Raw genomic sequence first — 18,360 nt, forward strand, 5'->3', positions numbered from 1 at the left:
TTTATACCACAAGGTTCCTGGAACTTGCCAGATCTAAATACTCCTAGGTTCTTAGAACTTGCCAGATCTTAATACCACTAGGAACTTAGAACTTGCCAGATCTTAATACCACTGGGTTCCTGAAACTTGCCAGATCTTAATACAACTAGGAACTTAGAACTTGCCTGACCTTAATATCACTAGGAACTTAGAACTTGCCAGATCTTAATATCACTAGGTTCCTGAAACTTGCCAGATCTTAATACCACTAGGAACTTAGAACTTGCCAGATTTAAATATCACCAGATTTCTAGAACTTGCCAGATGTTAATACCACTAGGTTCCTAGAACTTGTCTGATCTTAATACTGTTAGGTTCCTAGAACTTGTCTAATCTTAATATCACTAGGTTCCTGGAACTTGAGAGATCTTAAAACTGTTAGGTTCCAGAGACTTCCCAAGTCTTAATACCACTAGCTTCATCAATTGTAACACATTTTATAATGAAATTTGTGAACAACTATTACACTGTAGAATCACTTTGTTTCAAACTTACCAAACGTTAGGTAGAACTTTCCTCTTGTTCTTGACAAACTACTGAGTTTTTTTGAATTCCTCAGAATTCAGAAAAAAAAAGTTATATTGATAAAGGTAGGTATAAAGTCTCCAATTTCTTTCAACTTTGTCATATTTCAGAAACTATTCATACCAGAAATTAAATAGTTGAATTTTACTTTACTTCAAACCTAAAGTTTTCCTTTATTCAGGCTTAACTTACAAAAGAATCTTATGTTACATTAAAAGTTTCTCATCAAAGTTTAAAGTTGCCAAAGTTTAAACTTGCTTGACAACATTCGTTGTTATGTAGACTTAGTAATCTAAAGGTGTGCTGTTTGGGAAAACCTGAATTACTCAGCCTATAGTTACACATGGTTAAACATGTTCATTGACACATGATTTACAAAAACGCCACAATCTCGCAGAAAAAAAAATGTTCTATGAACAACATTATATTTTCCTGCTAATAAATGTTTAAATGTTCAGTTCCTACAAACTCTAAGGGCAGACAAGATACTTATAATAATCAAATATACCAAAATCTAAATCCATAATTCACGTTTCAGTCCTCATGAGTGGTATAACTGAAATTATTCTAATACCTAACAATATATAGTAACATACTTTCATATTACAATTGATTGTTGAATAGTGTCACTTATATTATTACCAGTCACAACAGCAAACAAACAAACATCTGTTATCACTATGCACCCTAGAGTTACACACATGATCCAATGTTATCACTATCAGATACTTCAACAGGAAGAAATATGCACCCTAGAATTACACACATTATCCAATGTTGTCACTATCAGACACTTCAACAGGAAGAAATATGCACCCTATAGTTACACACATTATCCAATGTTGTCACTATCAGACACTTCAACAGGAAGAAATATGCACCCTATAGTTACACACATTATCCAATGTTATCACTATCAGATAATTCAACAGGAAGAAATATTCAAGAGGAAGAAATGTGCACCCTATAGTTACACACATTATCCAATGTTATCACTGCCAGAGTTTTCAACAGGAGGAAATACATATCTTATAGTTACTCACATTATCCAATGTTATCACTATCAGATACTTCAACAGGAAGAAACGTGCATTATAGTTACACACATTATCCATTGTTATCACTATCAGACACTTCAACAGGAAGAAATGTGCACCCTATAGTTACACACAATATCCAATGTTATCACTATCAGACACTTCAACAGGAAGAAACGTGCACCTTATAGTTACACACAATATCCAATGTTATCACTATCAGACACTTCAACAGGAAGAAATGTGCACCCTATAGTTACACACATTATCCAATGTTATCACTATCAGATACTTCAACAGGAAGAAATACATATCTTATAGTTACACACATTATCCATTGTTATCACATCAGACACTTCATCACCCTATAGTGTTATCACTATCAGATACTTCAACAGGAAGAAATGTGCACCCTATAGTTACACACAATATCCAATGTTATCACTATCAGACACTTCAAGAGGAAGAAACGTGCACCTTATAGTTACACACATTATCCATTGTTATCACTATCAGATACTTCAATAGGAAGAAATATGCACCCTAGAATTACACACATTATCCAATGTTATCACTATCAGATACTTCAATAGGAAGAAATATGCACCCTATAGTTACACACATTATCCAATGTTATCACTGCCAGAGTTTTCAACAGGAGGAAATACATATCTTATAGTTACTCACATTATCCAATGTTATCACTATCAGACACTTCAACAGGAAGAAACGTGCACCTTATAGTTACACACATTATCCATTGTTATAAGTATGAGACACTTCAACAGGAAGAAATATGTACCCTATAGTTAGTAATGTATCCAATGTTATTCGTATCAGACATGTGAACAGGACGAAATATCCATGTAACCACTTAGCAGTGTAGTTTTAAGTTTCTGATTAGATAAAGTTTCAATATATTTTTGTTAGCCATATTAATAATTCGAACTGTACAAACTTGAGATCGAATACTGACAAATGTTTCGTACAATAAACATTGATTTTGTTTTTAAAATAGAAACTCTGCACCAATGAAACAATTTTTCTGTAATGTTTTCTCATTTTATCGTTTTGTGTTTAATTGAAGACACGTCTGTTGTAGTTTCGTCAGTAAATACTTAGCTATTACGTACCTGTTTCTCTAGAAACACTAACTGAAGAATTGTGTAGAATTGATGTCTTCATACCCACCTGCCATATCTATCATTATATAGCAAAGATATGTGCACGTATTTATTAACAAACATACTTTTAAAAAAAATGTAGATTAATTTAGGAACATTCGCTAGAGAATAAATGTTTACGAACGCTTGAATACCTTTGGAAAATTCAACGTTTATAGGAACTTCACGTGCACATATTATGAACGGCTGGGTCCGAGATCCCAGTGTATGCGTTTTTAATGTTAAACTAGTGATCAGAGGGAAGACAGCTTGTTACCACTAGGCCTTTGGTCAGTAGTTAACAGTGTGTATAAAGAAATTGACTGTTGCATGTATAAACCACTGAGTGTGATGAGAGGTGGAAGGCATCACGATGGCAATTTGGTCTTTCACATTCACATCAAATACAACAATGACGCCATGCCACGCAAGTTGCTTTTAAAACTAGCTACCATAAATTAGGTTTAAAATCTGTTTATAAACGTAGGTACCTTTTAAATCGTGAGCCGGGTATAAGTAAGTTGTTAGTGTGCAGGAGATGGGGACGCCCAAGGTTTACGTTTAACGTCCATTACTGTAAAATGTGTATATTTAACCCATCGTTAACTTGTTAATATAATAAATAAATGATTTTGTTGCCGAGTTGTCTCGCTGCCAAATTGTTATTTTTTTCATTTATTTCTGCAAACTTTCAAATCTGTCTGGTCAAGTGAGGCGAGTGTCTCTAGTAGTGTTATTTTGTCACGTGCCATACAACGTGACACAAGATTATGTTGTTCCAGTTAGCCGTGTCAGTTTCCTGGAACATTCTTCCCATTATGACGTAAAGACCGTTTGCGACACTTAACGAAGTGGGTCAGCTTGACTGTGTTTAAAGGTTTGAGGCCACACCCTGAACTCAAATTGTCGCCTTCTGTGTCAATTTGAACCTCATTCCTTTAACTCATAACAGATTAAGACGTTGGCGCTGTGACCTTTCAGTATATATTTAATCAAGGTTGATGTAACAGCAAATAGAGACAGTCGTGTAGATTATTTCTGACTCTTGAAAACTCTCTTTCATTAAAGTTCCTCTTTTTATTACGAACGAACTTATACGCCAGGTAGCTCAATAATTAAGAAGTGAGGTTAGGACACGACACGTGTTTTATTCTCCTTTACGTAAATTTCCAAGCATGAAAAACGTGACGTGTTGCTCGACGCATACAAAAGATTAAAATAAAAATAGTTTTCCAATACGAGCTTGTCAGGTTTCTTTATCCATCACTGTAAATGACCTTCAGTGCCATCTACTGGTGACATAGCAGTTTTTGATGTCACAAGGAAACGACTGAGGAGAAAAGGGTAAACACGTGCGTTGAATTAGGCCTAGCTGCTGTACATCAACCCCCTCCTTATCGTTCGACCTAAATGTTCCGCTGTCTTCTTTTAAAGCCACGTGACGCAGGGTCAAGACCACTATATTCTATAGGTAGAAATAAATTATTATTAAAAGATCTGAAAGCAAATTTAACAAATGGAAATCAACAAGTTGTTCCAGAATAATGTATATAAACGAGTACAAATACTTAAACACCCCCCGCTAGAATAGCCGTAAGTCTACTGATTTACAACCCTAAAATCAGATAAACCTGTAATGTTGAACTAAAAATCAGATAAACCTGTAATGTTGCACTAAAAACCAGATAAACTAATCAGATAAACCTGTAATGTTGAACTAAAAATCAGATAAACTAATTAGATAAACCTGTAATGTTACTCTAAAAACCAGATAAACTAATCAGATAAACCTGTAATGTTGAACTAAAATCAGATAAACTAATCAGATAAACCTGTAAAGTTGCACTAAAAATCAGATAAACTAATTAGATAAACCTGTAATGTTGCACTAAAAACCAGATAAACTAATCAGATAAACCTGTAATGTTGAACTAAAAATCAGATAACCTAATCAGATAAACCTGTAATGTTGAACTAAAAATCAGATAACCTAATCAGATAAACCTGTAATGTTGAACTAGAACTCAGATAAACTAATTAGATAAACCTGTAATGTTGCACTAATTTAATATTTTACTTACGATTTATAATGTGGTGTCACTTGCGTTGCGAGAAGTTCTCTACCGAGTCAGAAGTATTTCACCAGTTTTCTGTCTCGTGATTACATGCATGAATTGGCCTGTAGAAATTGAGAATACATTTTGACAGGTATATATACATATATAGCTAAATGTTTTTGGTAATTTAACTTATTCCTTTTCTGGCGAATAGATACAAGTATTGCGTGAGTTGGTTGTTTCAAAGCGAAGCCCCATTGGGCTCCATGCTGTGCCCACCACGGAAAACGAACTCAGAACTTTAAGGCTATCTATTCAGTAATGTACCATACCAGGTTTTATCATTACATAAAATGAACTACATTATATTGGTCGTATCTTCAGCCTTAAACGTCATACCTGACTAAGGACTAAAATTGATTACTTCTAATTTGTTAAAAGTGCAGTATCAAACACTTTTAAAATATATATGTAGATTTGTATCGTAAATCTGGACTTTCTCTCTTATCCTCAAGATAATCTAAAACTTGTGATACTCCATAATCAAGTGATAACCAAGTAATTATCTCATTGAATACATTAATCTAGAAAACAAAGTAAGAATCTAGTTTCCATTTCTCTACTTGTTTCTCCAATATAGAAGTCGTGGCAGTTATCACATTGTATTTTATAAATAATGTTGGTGTGGTATTTGTCAGTAGAATAACAGAGCGAAAACTAGTTAACTTACCGAAAGACGATATGCTAAATACAGAACTAAAGGCAGCCCTAACGGTATATCTCGATAGCAGTGAAATAAACTCCCCTAACGTCTGGAAAAGGAAACATTTTTCGGTGAACCAAATAAAAATAAATATTTATCAGGGTAATTAAAAACAGCACAACTTCATTTTATTGTTTACAAACATTTCTATATATTTTCTATGCGATATATCGGTGTGTTTTTTCCTTCGGTTTTGTTAATTCAATAACGATAGATTGATCAACCAGCTGAGAACGTTTGCTAATACGTTTCTCTATAAGTTATTCGTGATATTATTCCGTCTGTTGTTCATTCATTCATTACAAATAAAAACATAATAAAGAAAAGAAGTATTTTTGTATTATCCTTGCTCATTTCTTATCGTATCAAATCAACCTTATTATCTATACTCGTTTTGTACCGTAGTCAATCTACTGTATTATCTATACTCGTTTCGTATCGTATTCAATCTACTTGTTTGTAACCGTATACAATCTACCGTATTATCCATACTCGTTTCGTACTGTATTCAATCTACTGTATTATCTATACTCGTTTTGTACCGTATTCAGTCTACTGTATTATCTATACTCGTTTTGTACCGTATTCAATCTACTGTATTATCTATACTCGTTTTGTACCGTAGTTAATCTACCGTATTATCTATACTCGTTTTGTACCGTAGTTAATCTACCGTATTATCTATACTCGTTTTGTACCGTAGTCAATCTACCGTATTATCTATACTCGTTTTGTACCGTAGTTAATCTACCGTATTATCTATACTCGTTTTGTACCGTAGTTAATCTACCGTATTATCTATACTCGTTTTGTACCGTAGTCAATCTACCGTATTATCCATACTCGTTTCGTACTGTATTCAATCTACTGTATTATCTATACTCGTTTTGTACCGTATTCAGTCTACTGTATTATCTATACTCGTTTTGTACCGTATTCAATCTACCGTATTATCTATACTCGTTTTGTACCGTAGTTAATCTACCGTATTATCTATACTCGTTTTGTACCGTAGTTAATCTACCGTATTATCTATACTCGTTTTGTACCGTAGTCAATCTACTGTATTATCTATACTCGTTTTGTACCGTAGTCAATCTACCGTATTATCTATACTTATTTCTTATGCTTTGATGAAATGACATAATTATTTTGACTATATATGGTAAAGTGGCTTTGTTTCGAAAGTTAGGTTAAACTTACTTAAATGCGCCTAGAGACAGGCACGCGACGCGCATGTTAGTGAGTATCAATAGATGGACGAGGCTGACAAGTTGATGAAAAGGAAAATAGGCTCGTTTTCAGTGCTTCAAACTACGCCTTAAGCTAAGAAGATACTTGAGCATATAGCTCTGTGTTAGCTCTGTAGCTGCGAGTCCATATTTAACGTTAGTCCTAAAGCATATAGCTCTGTGTTAGCTCTGTAGCTGCGAGTCCATATTTAGCATTAGGCCTAAAGTATATAGCTCTGTGTTACCTCTGTAGCTGCGAGTCCATATTTAACGTTAGGCCTAAAGCAGAGTTCATACTGACAACAGACTAAGGTCTGATCGTTTTTTACGAAGCATAATGAGCTGATTCTGTAAAGCACAAAAACGGATAATTCATAAAAACTTACATATGGGTGAAGAAATCTATTACATAAACATGATAATAAATACTTGGTTTCACAAATTATAGAACTCATAGCTGTAGTGATTAAAAACATCTGACCAGGAGGGAAATTTCGATAAAAACAACAACAACAACAAAAACATCGAGGTGTTCATCATGGGGAAGTGGACCTATATTCGAAACAGAAAGGAAAAATACGTGTAAATTTAAAACAAACAACAATTTGAGTATTAATGGATGAATGCTTTCTGACGGAACAACAAAACAGCTCCCGGTGCAAGTGTCGCCTTAAAACATACTTTTCAGTTCCGGCGGAATATTACCTTGCATTTAATCATTTGTTAGGTGACTGCAGTTAACACTTACCTTTGTATGAGCTTATCGTGTTCAGCGAAGATAAATTACCTTAGTGTTCTATGTGAAGTCACATGAAGATATGCAACTAATTTATGCTGTGTTACATTCACGTGCTGTCTGCGAACATTTTGCTGTAGGGTCTAGCGTTATCTGTTAGCGAACTGAATAGATTGTTTTTGTTTACCTTTTTTATTATTATTTTAAGTGTTTAAAGCAAAACATCTACACTAACGTGGTGTTACACATCAAATCAGGGCTGTAATGTACTGCTTGTTATGCAGTGTCTTCCTTTTCCCAGTTTATACTGCTAGAATTCGGGGTTCGATCCTTGCTACGGACACAGCATAGATAGTCTGTTCATTGTACGGCTTTGCACTGGAACCAATATAAATTTGATTTATTCTGAACTTCATGCAAAGCTACACGAAGGCTATCTGCGATAGCTATTTCTAATTTAACAGTGTAAGGCTAGAGGGAAGACAGCTAGTCATAACCGTCCCCCGCCAACTCTTGAGCTACTCTTTTACCGACAAATGGTGGGATTGACCCTCACTTTATAACACCCCCACGGTTGAAAGGGCGAGCAAGTTTGGTATGACGGGGATTTGAACCCGCGACCCTCAGATTACGAGTCGAGTGTCTTAACCACGAGGCCATGTATGTTTAATACATTCGAGAAAAAGAATAGAGTAACACATTTTAAAATAACTTCTTATTTTATCGTATGTTATTATTACTGTTGAAGGTACTATTAACTGTTTCTAAACAACAGGTGGGAAAGAAAGTGAGTGAAAGCTACAGTCAATTTTCATTATGTCCATTCTGATAGTAAAAATACAGTAGTGTCCGAAACAATGTAATAACAATACACTTAGAGACATTCTGCGTAAGATAACAATATACAGCCACATTTTTAGTTAAGGATGGTAGGATATGTAAGGACCTTCTGTTTAGTTTCTATTGTGCATATTTGTGAAAAGAAGGTGTAATAATACTAGAAATAAACAACCTTATAACATCAAACGTTGTTTTCAGTGATGTAGAGAAAACCCACTTGTTGAGAAATATTTATGCAAAAACGGCTCGTTTGGGTTGAGATAATATTTTACAAAGAAGGTTGTTCGCTCTTCTACGTAAAATATTTTCTCAACCCAAACGAGCCGTTTTTGCATATAAACGTTGTTTTTATTTAATTAAACACTTAACGTTTTGCTTTACAGCTTGTTCAGGAGTGTTCACAAAACTACAGACAAAATGAAACTCGAAAACTCATTTGAGTGAAAAAAACACCTTATTAAGAGCAACAAATTCCATAAAGAAAACGACACTCCCGTCAACTGATCGGTTATATATAAATATATATTTCATAGAAAAGAACAATAAATGAAAAAAATCATCAAAACAAACTGTTCGAGTGTATGTTTGCTGTTGTTCAGTTTGTTCACACACACATTTAATATCAGTAGTAAATACACGAGTGATTTTATTATATCACGTTTAATAAATTCATTACTATTGAAGTGAACATCACCCCTGTGACATTCATATAAGTGAAACCTATCAAAAAGCTCACACTTCGGTAACGATTTTTTCTGGCACTCATTAAAATGATGAGGAACTCTGACATCCAGCTGAGAAACATTTCATGGCTGTTTAGCGAACCTAACGCTGTGTTGAGTTCCATGCAATCGTTACATTAAAAACTTTTTTATTTTCTTCTGCCAACACATTATTCCTTACTGAAATAGAACATTGAATAGAAACAATCGTTTCTAAACGGCGTACTGAACTATCATATTCACCATAATCCAAAGCAGTTGATCAAGTACATATTTTTTATTTATTTATTACTATTTTCAAGAAACATACAGCTGAACGGTTTCAGCTGACATCTCATACTGTTCTTATTTACTACTTGTAAAGTGCCATTATACTGTAATACAGCTGTGCTTTATTTACTACTGGTAAAGTGCCATTATACTGTAATACAGCTGTGCTTTATTTACTACTGGTAAAGTGCAATTATACTGTAATACAGCTGTGCTTTATTTACTACTGGTAAAGTGCCATTATACTGTAATACAGCTGTGCTTTATTTACTACTGGTAAAGAGCAATTATACTGTAATACAGCTGTGCTTTATTTACTACTGGTAAAGTGCCATTATACTGTAATACAGCTGTGCTTTATTTACTACTGGTAAAGTGCCATTATACTGTAATACAGCTGTGCTTTATTTACTACTGGTAAAGTGCCATTATACTGTAATACAGCTGTGCTTTATTTACTACTGGTAAAGGGCCATTATACTGTAATACAGCTGTGCTTTATTTACTACTGGTAAAGTGCCATTATACTGTAATACAGCTGTGCTTTATTTACTACTGGTAAAGTGCAATTATACTGTAATACAGCTGTGCTTTATTTACTACTTGTAAAGTGCCATTATACTGTAATACAGCTGTGATTTATTTACTACTGGTAAAGTGCCATTATACTGTAATACAGCTGTGCTTTATTTACTACTGGTAAAGTGCAATTATACTGTAATACAGCTGTGCTTTATTTACTACTGGTAAAGTGCCATTATACTGTAATACAGCTGTGATTTATTTACTACTGGTAAAGGGCCATTATACTGTAATACAGCTGTGATTTATTTACTACTGGTAAAGGGCCATTATACTGTAATACAGCTGTGATTTATTTACTACTGGTAAAGGGCCATTATACTGTAATACAGCTGTGCTTTATTTACTACTGGTAAAGTGCCATTATACTGTAATACAGCTGTGCTTTATTTACTACTGGTAAAGGGCCATTATACTGTAATACAGCTGTGCTTTATTTACTACTGGTAAAGTGCCATTATACTGTAATACAGCTGTGCTTTATTTACTAATGGTAAAGTGCCATTATACTGTAATACAGCTGTGCTTTATTTACTAATGGTACAGTGCCATTATACTGTAATACAGCTGTGATTTATTTACTAATGGTAAAGTGCAATTATACTATTACACAGGTATGTTTTACAAATACAAAAGTACAATTATACTATAGTACAGACACACTTTACTATTACTAACGTACCGTTATATTATAATAAACTGTCATTTACTACTGCTAAAAACATTATATTCCATGACAGATATACCTTATGTTTTCTATAATTCTTAAAGTAAAGAATATTATAATGTGTGAACAGTGAATACAGCAGTGTCTTTCAATATATAATAATGTGTGAACAGTGAATACAACACTGTCAATCACTATACAATAATGTGTGAACAGTGAATACAACACTGTCAATCACTATACAATAATGGGTGAACAGTAAATACAGAAGTGTCAATCACTATAATTTAATGATATGTAAACAGTGAATACCATAGTGTGAAATACTAGAAAGTTACAATGATTGAACAGTGAATACAACAGTGTGGGTCACTATGTGATAATAATGTGTGAACAGTGAATGCAAAAGTGTCAGTCACTATATAATAATAATGTGTTAACTGTGAATGCAACCGTATCGATCACCATATAATAATAATGTGTTAACTGTGAATGCAACCGTATCGATCACTATCTAATAATAATGTGTTAACTGTGAATGCAACTGTATCGATCACTATATAATAATAATGCGTGAAAAGTGTATACAACATTGTCTGTCAATATATAATAGTAAGGTATGAACAGTGAATACAAATGTCATTTACGATACAATAATAATGTGTGAACAATGAATAGACCAGTGCAGTCACTATATAATAATAATGTGTGAACAGTGAATAGACCAGTGTCAGTCACTATATAATAATAATGTGTGAACAATGAATAGACCAGTGTCAGTCACTATATAATAATAATGTGTGAACAATGAATAGACCAGTGTCAGTCACTATATAATAATAATGTGTGAACAATGAATAGACCAGTGTCAGTCACTATATAATAATAATGTGTGAACAATGAATAGACCAGTGTCAGTCACTATATAATAATAATGTGTGAACAATGAATAGACTAGTGTCAGTCACTATATAATAATAATGTGTGAACAATGAATAGACCAGTGTCAGTCACTATATAATAATAATGTGTGAACAATGAATAGACCAGTGTCAGTCACTATAGAATAATAATATCTGAACAATGAATAGACCAGTGTCAGTCACTAAAATAATAATAATGTGAGAACAATGAATAGACCAGTGTCAGTCACTATATAATAATAATGTGTGAACAATGAATAGACCAGTGTCAGTCACTATATAATAATAATGTGTGAACAATGAATATACCAGTGTCAGTCACTATATAATAATAATGTGTGAACAATGAATAGACCAGTGTCAGTCACTATATAATAATAATGTGTGAACAATGAATAGACCAGTGTCAGTCACTATAGAATAATAATATCTGAACAGTGAATAGACCAGTGTCAGTCACTATATAATAATAATGTGTGAACAATGAATAGACCAGTGTCAGTCACTATATAATAATAATGTGTGAACAATGAATAGACCAGTGTCAGTCACTATATAATAATAATGTGTGAACAATGAATAGACCAGTGTCAGTCACTATATAATAATAATGTGTGAACAATGAATAGACCAGTGTTAGTCACTATATAATAATAATGTGTGAACAATGAATAGACCAGTGTCAGTCACTATATATAATAATGTGTGAATGAATAGACCAGTGTGTCACTATATAATAATAATGTGTGACAATGAATAGACCAGTGTCAGTCACTATATAATAATAACAATGTGTGAACAATGAATAGACCAGTGTCAGTCACAATAATAGACCAGTGTCAGTCATAATAATAATGTGTGAACAATGAATAGACCAGTGTCAGTCACTATATAATAATAATGTGTGAACAATGAATAGACCAGTGTCAGTCACTATAGAATAATAATGTCTGAACAATGAATAGACCAGTGTCAGTCACTATATAATAATAATTTGTGAACAATGAATAGACCAGTGTCAGTCACTATATAATAATAATGTGTGAACAATGAATAGACCAGTGTCAGTCACTATATAATAATAATGTGTGAACAATGAATAGACCAGTGTCAGTCACTATATAATAATAATGTGTGAACAATGAATAGACCAGTGTCAGTCACTATAGAATAATAATGTGTGAACAATGAATAGACCAGTGTCAGTCACTATATATATAATAATGTGTGAACAATGAATAGACCAGTGTCAGTCACTATAGAATAATAATGTGTGAACAATGAATAGACCAGTGTCAGTCACTATATAATAATAATGTGTGAACAATGAATAGACCAGTGTCAGTCACTATATAATAATAATGAATAGACCAGTGTCAACAATAATAATAGTGTGAACAATGAATGTCAGTGTCAGTCACTATATAATAATAATGTGTGAACAATGAATAGACCAGTGTCAGTCACTATATAATAATAATGTGTGAACAATGAATAGACCAGTGTCAGTCACTATATAATAATAATGTGTGAACAATGAATAGACCAGTGTCAGTCACTATATAATAATAATGTGTGAACAATGAATAGACCAGTGTCAGTCACTATATAATAATAATGTGTGAACAATGAATAGACCAGTGTCAGTCACTATATAATAATAATGTGACCAGTGAACAATGAATGAGACCAGTGTCAGTCACTATATAATAATAATGTGTGAACAATGAATAGACCAGTGTCAGTCACTATATAATAATAATGTGTGAACAATGAATAGACCAGTGTCAGTCACTATATAATAATAATGTGTGAACAATGAATAGACCAGTGTCAGTCACTATATAATAATAATAATGAATGACCAGTGTCAACAATGAATAATGAGACCAGTGTCAGTCACTATATAATAATAATGTGTGAACAATGAATAGACCAGTGTCAGTCACTATATAATAATAATGTGTGAACAATGAACAATGAATAGACCAGTGTCAGTCACTATAGAATAATAATGTGTGAACAATGAATAGACCAGTGTCAGTCACTATATAATAATAATGAATAGACCAGTGTCAGTCACTATATGTGTGAACAATGAATAGACCAGTGTCAGTCACTATATAATAATAATGTGTGAACAATGAATGAATAGACCAGTGTCAGTCACTATATAATAATAATGTGTGAACAATGAATAGACCAGTGTCAGTCACTATATAATAATAATGTGTGAACAATGAATAGACCAGTGTCAGTCACTATATAATAATAATGTGTGAACAATGAATAGACCAGTGTCAGTCTACAATATAGACCAGTAATAAATAATGTGAACAATGAATAGACCAGTGTCAGTCACTATATATAATAATAATGTGTGAACAATGAATAGACCAGTGTCAGTCACTATATAATAATAATGAATAGACCAGTGTCAGTCACAATGAATAATGAATAGACCAGTGTCAGTCACTATATAATAATAATGTGTGAACAATGAATAGACCAGTGTCAGTCACTATATAATAATAATATCTGAACAATGAATAGACCAGTGTCAGTCACTATATAATAATAATGTGTGAACAATGAATAGACCAGTGTCAGTCACTATATAATAATAATGTGTGAACAATGAATAGACCAGTGTCAGTCACTATATAATAATAATGTGTGAACAATGATGAATAGACCAGTGTCAGTCACATATAATGTGTGAATGAACCACCAGTGTCAGTCACTATATAATAATAATGTGTGAACAATGAATAGACCAGTGTCAGTCACTATATAATAATAATGTGTGAACAATGAATAGATAAGTGTGAACAATATAATATAATGTGTGAACAGTGAATAGACCAGTGTCAGTCACTATATAATAATAATGTGTGAACAATGAATAGACCAGTGTCAGTCACTATAGAATAATAATGTGTGAACAATGAATAGACCAGTGTCAGTCACTATATAATAATAATGTGTGAACAATGAATAGACCAGTGTCAGTCACTATATAATAATAATGTGTGAACAATGAATAGACCAGTGTCAGTCACTATATAATAATAATGTGTGAACAATGAATAGACCAGTGTCAGTCACTATATAATAATAATGTGTGAACAATGAATAGACCAGTGTCAGTCACTATATAATAATAATGTGTGAACAATGAATAGACCAGTGTCAGTCACTATATAATAATAATGTGTGAACAATGAATAGACCAGTGTCAGTCACTATATAATAATAATGTGTGAACAATGAATAGACCAGTGTCAGTCACTATATAATAATAATGTGTGAACAATGAATAGACCAGTGTCAGTCACTATATAATAATAATGTGTGAACAATGAATAGACCAGTGTCAGTCACTATATAATAATAATGTGTGAACAATGAATAGACCAGTGTCAGTCACTATAGAATAATAATATCTGAACAATGAATAGACCAGTGTCAGTCACTATAGAATAATAATGTGTGAACAATGAATAGACCAGTGTCAGTCACTATATAATAATAATGTGTGAACAATGAATAGACCAGTGTCAGTCACTATATAATAATAATATCTGAACAATGAATAGACCAGTGTCAGTCACTATATAATAATAATGTGTGAACAATGAATAGACCAGTGTCAGTCACTATATAATAATAATGTGTGAACAATGAATAGACCAGTGTCAGTCACTATATAATAATAATGTGTGAACAATGAATAGACCAGTGTCAGTCACTATATAATAATAATGTGTGAACAATGAATAGACCAGTGTCAGTCACTATATAATAATAATGTGTGAACAATGAATAGACCAGTGTCAGTCACTATATAATAATAATGTGTGAACAATGAATAGACCAGTGTCAGTCACTATATAATAATAATGTGTGAACAATGAATAGACCAGTGTCAGTCACTATATAATAATAATGTGTGAACAATGAATAGACCAGTGTCAGTCACTATATAATAATAATGTGTGAACAATGAATGAATAGACCAGTGTCAGTCACTATATAATAATAATAATGAGAACAATGAATAGACCAGTGTCAGTCACTATATAATAATAATGTGTGAACAATGAATAGACCAGTGTCAGTCACTATATAATAATAATGTGTGAACAATGAATAGACCAGTGTCAGTCACTATATAATAATAATGTGTGAACAATGAATAGACCAGTGTCAGTCACTATATAATAATAATGTGTGAACAATGAATAGACCAGTGTCAGTCACTATAGAATAATAATGTGTGAACAATGAATAGACCAGTGTCAGTCACTATATAATAATAATGTGAACAATGAATAGACCAGTGTCAGTCACATATATAATAATAATAGATGTGTGAACAATGAATAGACCAGTGTCAGTCACTATATAATAATAATGTGTGAACAATGAATAGACCAGTGTCAGTCACTATAGAATAATAATATCTGAACAATGAATAGACCAGTGTCAGTCACTATAGAATAATAATGTGTGAACAATGAATAGACCAGTGTCAGTCACTATAGAATAATAATATCTGAACAATGAATAGACCAGTGTCAGTCACTATATAATAATAATGTGCGAACAATGAATAGACGAGTGTCAGTCACTATAGAATAATAATGTGTGAACAATGAATAGACCAGTGTCAGTCACTATATAATAATAATGTGTGAACAATGAATAGACCAGTGTCAGTCACTATATAATAATAATGTGTGAACAATGAATAGACCAGTGTCAGTCACTATAGAATAATAATATCTGAACAATGAATAAACCAGTGTCAGTCACTATATAATAATAATGTGTGAACAATGAATAGACCAGTGTCAGTCACTATATAATAATAATGTGTGAACAATGAATAGACCAGTGTCAGTCACTATATAATAATAATATCTGAACAATGAATAGACCAGTGTCAGTCACTATATAATAATAATATCTGAACAGTGAATAGACCAGTGTCAGTCACTATATAATAATAATGTGTGAACAATGAATAGACCAGTGTCAGTCACTATAGAATAATAATATCTGAACAGTGAATAGACCAGTGTCAGTCACAATATAATAATAATGTGTGAACAATGAATAGACCAGTGTCAGTCACTATATAATAATAATGTGTGAACAATGAATAGACCAGTGTCAGTCACTATATAATAATAATGTGTGAACAATGAATAGACCAGTGTCAGTCACTATATAATAATAATGTGTGAACAATGAATAGACCAGTGTCAGTCACTATATAATAATAATGTGTGAACAATGAATAGACCAGTGTCAGTCACTATATAATAATAATATCTGAACAATGAATAGACCAGTGTCAGTCACTATAGAATAATAATATCTGAACAGTGAATAGACCAGTGTCAGTCACAATATAATAATAATGTGTGAACAATGAATAGACCAGTGTCAGTCACTATAGAATAATAATGTGTGAACAATGAATAGACCAGTGTCAGTCACTATATAATAATAATGTGTGAACAATGAATAGACCAGTGTCAGTCACTATAGAATAATAATGTGTGAACAATGAATAGACCAGTGTCAGTCACTATATAATAATAATGTGTGAACAATGAATAGACCAGTGTCAGTCACTATAGAATAATAATATGTGAACAATGAATAGACCAGTGTCAGTCACTATATAATAATAATGTGTGAACAATGAATAGACCAGTGTCAGTCACTATATAATAATAATGTGTGAACAGTGAACACAACTGTGCCAATCACTATATAATAATAATATGCGAACAGTGAATATAACAGTGTCAGTTACTTTACAATAATACTGTGAACAGTGAATACCCGAGTGTCAGTCACTATTTAATATTAATGTGTGAAGAGTTAATAGAACAGTGTCAGTCACTATATAATAATAATGTGTGAACAATGAATAGAACAGTGTCAGTCACTATATAATAACACTATGTAACAATATTTTTACTTTTTCTTGTTTCTGGGCAGAAAGTGTTATTTCTCATTTGCTTTTGCCTAAAGTAAATGGAGAAGACATATTTTTCTCTTCAAACTTTGCTTTTGTAACCTGGGTAATAAAATTTTTAAATTTACTTATTTTCCAGAACATTCCAGGTAGATTCGGTGCTGAGTAGCTGATAAAGAATTTTCTCGAACTTACAAGAATTTTCAATAATTTTTCAGAATGCTGTAGAGCTTACACAAATTTTCTAGAATGTTGTAGAACTTACGAGAATTTTCTAGAACTTTCCATAGTATTTTATATTAAAGGGCTCACCATTCACCATTTTAGTTTAGTTCTATCTGCCTAAATGAACACATAGACCTACCTGATTTTATCAGAGATGGCATCAAGAAGCTACAAGCATTCTGCTATGTATGTGGCCAATGTATCAAGACAAGAGAGAAAAAGTACTCTGTGATAGCATTTGCTAAAATGTGTGAAGCCTAAAAGGCATATTTCGGCATGCTTGTCGGGGATCAAGACAAACCCTAGGCACCTCATTTTACCTGCGAGCACTGCAAAAAAAAAACTCTAGAAGGTAAGATGGACAATTTTTGCTTGCTTGAATATTAAGATATTATATTATACAAATCTTAGACCTTTTAAAATTTAAATATCTTTTAATTATTTTTTTTTAATTTCCAATAGAATAGAAAAAATATCACATATAAAATATTTTGCATGAACCTCTTATACATTAACTGTGGATGAAATAAATTTATTCTTTATAATAATTTTATTTTGCTCTTTTGCAGAATGGTGCAGAGGGG

At 32.6% G+C, this 18,360-nt stretch overlaps 1 protein-coding gene and 1 long non-coding RNA gene across 5 annotated transcripts in view; one reads left to right on the top strand and one right to left on the bottom strand.

The window, feature by feature from the left end:
• Positions 1-18,360, top strand: part of LOC143230098 (protein grainyhead-like) — a 163,384-nt gene that overhangs the window by 26,688 nt on the left and 118,336 nt on the right. The gene's annotated exons all lie outside the window — the stretch shown is intronic.
• On the bottom strand, positions 3,880-7,607 carry LOC143228180 (uncharacterized). 2 transcript variants are annotated; one of them, XR_013015245.1, is made up of 3 exons: positions 7,565-7,607; positions 4,846-4,943; positions 3,880-4,229 (listed from the first exon to the last, which is right to left on the bottom strand). It is a non-coding gene; the product is annotated as an uncharacterized LOC143228180 (long non-coding RNA). The 2 variants fall into 2 exon arrangements; XR_013015244.1 differs by lacking the exon at positions 7,565-7,607 and adding an exon at positions 5,552-5,654.

The sequence above is a fragment of the Tachypleus tridentatus genome, chromosome 10, assembly GCF_004210375.1.
Source record: "Tachypleus tridentatus isolate NWPU-2018 chromosome 10, ASM421037v1, whole genome shotgun sequence".
Lineage (NCBI taxonomy): Eukaryota > Metazoa > Arthropoda > Merostomata > Xiphosura > Limulidae > Tachypleus > Tachypleus tridentatus.